The sequence below is a fragment of the Penaeus monodon genome, chromosome 17 (assembly GCF_015228065.2).
Source record: "Penaeus monodon isolate SGIC_2016 chromosome 17, NSTDA_Pmon_1, whole genome shotgun sequence".
Lineage (NCBI taxonomy): Eukaryota > Metazoa > Arthropoda > Malacostraca > Decapoda > Penaeidae > Penaeus > Penaeus monodon.
In genome coordinates, this window is record NC_051402.1 from 28869820 (window position 1) to 28872319 (window position 2500).

Genomic DNA, 2500 nt, shown 5'->3' on the forward strand with positions numbered 1-2500 from the left:
ATAATATGATAAAAAATTAAAATAGATAATGCAATAAATAATAATAATAATAATAATAATAATAATAATAACACAATAATAATAATAATAATATAATAATAATAATAATAATGATAATAATAATAATAATGAAAATAGCATAATAATAATAATATAATCATGAGATTATTATCTCAATGCAACAATAATAATGAAAAATTATAATAATAAAAATAGGAAAACAATAACAATAATGATAATGGCAATGAAAATAATAATAGTAATATAAAAATATAATATGTTCAATGATAATATTGATTATGAAAATTATAATAATTATGAAGATAATAATAATAATGACGATGATGATGATGATGATGATGATGATGATGATGATGATGATGATGATGATGATGATGATGATGATGATGATGATGATGATAATAATAATAATAATAGTAATAATAGTAATAGTAATAATAATAATAATAATGAGAATAATAATGATTATAATTTAATAATAATAATGATGATAATAATAATGATAATAATAATAATGATAATATAATCATGATAATTATTATTTCAACACAACAATAACACTGATAATGATAATAATGAGAAGAATAATGACATTACCTCCACTTATAATAATAATATTGATAATGATGGTAATGATAACAGGAATAATAATAAAAATAATAGCAATAATAATAGTTAAAATTATATTAATAATGATGATAACAATAATGATGATAATGATAATAATAATGATAATAATATTGATAATAGTGGTACTGGAGAACGCAACCAGGCTTCCACTGGGGGGGGTAGAAGACGAAAAACTGATTTACTCTCTTAGCTATTGCTGTTAGGTTGATACCAAAAGTTGTCTTTGATCCCTTCAGGACAAACAATTCTGAGATAAGGGGTCGGACCTGGTCCGATGCCCAGGATGGATGATACCCCGACTACCCCTTCTCCTCCTCAAGGAGAATTTGTCCTAGAGTGGTCATGGGTCGCCCCGACCCAAGACCACTCTAGGACAAATTCGACCCTGAACAACGGAACCCCCAAAACGAGAAGACCACTTTTCAAAATCCCCACGAAGAATGCAAGGTTCGCGAATGTAAAATGCGTGAATGAAAATCAATCGCTTTTGAACATGAACCCTTTATCATCAAAAAGGTCCTTGATGGTCAAGTGGACGGCGATTTTGATTTTGTCAAAAAAATGCGAGATGGAAGCCTCCTTGTTAAAGTACAATACAACTCCCAGATTAAGGATTTACTTAAGCTGACGCAAATTCATGATCTTCGAGTTAAAGTAACTATTCCTATTGGCCCAAATACCTGTAAGGGAGTAATCTTTCACAGGGATTTGAGGACGATGGAAGAAGGTGAAATTCTTGAGAGCATGAAGGACCAAGACGTAGTGGACGTTCATTGTATGACCAAGAAGGACGGAAATGTGCGAACGAAAACTGGACTGTGTTTTTTGACCTTTGCTTTGAATAAAATTCCAGAGTATGTCAACGTCGGTTATGAACGTGTTCAAGTAAGACCTTATGTCCAAAAGCCAATGTATTGTAATAGATGCCAAAAATTCGGACACAACTCATTAAGATGTATTGATAAAGACTCGAGTAAATTTGTATGCCGTAAATGTGCTGAAGCCCATGACACCATCACATGTACTAGCCAGATTTCCAAATGTGCTAACTGTGGAGGTCCCCATCAGTCAGGATCTGCTGAGTGCAGCATCCTGAAGAAGGAGACTGAGACATTAGCATATATGAGAAAGCATGAAGTTAGTTATTCTGAAGCTAAGAGGAAAGTGGAAAGTTTGACACACAAACCCGAAACTTCCTATGCTGAAGCAGTAACTAACATCACCCCTAGTGCAAGTAATGTCAGTCAACAGCTTGCAGCCAAGGATAAGGAAATTGCTGAACTCAAACAAACGGTTAAAGAATTAAAGATTAAAGTATATCAACTGACTAAATTAGTCGATCAAATGACTGCATCAACCCAGCATAAAAACCTAAGGAGGCTGATACCGATTCACAGTCCGGAGCGTACCTTCCCGTCCGGCCTACTCCTGTGAGGACTTCGTCTGGCTCGCGATCGGCTTCTCGAGAGAGAAGCCGATCGCAATCTGTCAATCGTCTCCCTCCCAAGGCACTTCCAAACCCCATAAAACGTAATCTTCTCGTCGACCATTATACAATGGAACTGTCGAAGTCTTAGATCTAAAGTAAATGACCTTAAATTATTAGCCTCGTCCTATGCTCCGATATTATAGTTCTCCAAGAAACGCACTTAACAAACCTCGTCTCTGACGAGGTTGTTTCGCTGAGGCGGAGTCGCCATGTACATCCACCAAAACCTCCCTTTTGCAGAAATGACTATTGATTCTACTTTGGACTTTGTCGCATGCAAAGTAAAAATTAGTGGCACGTATCTGGCTATATGTTCACTTTATTGTCCACCTGATGCAGTAATAGCCTATGATGAGCTCT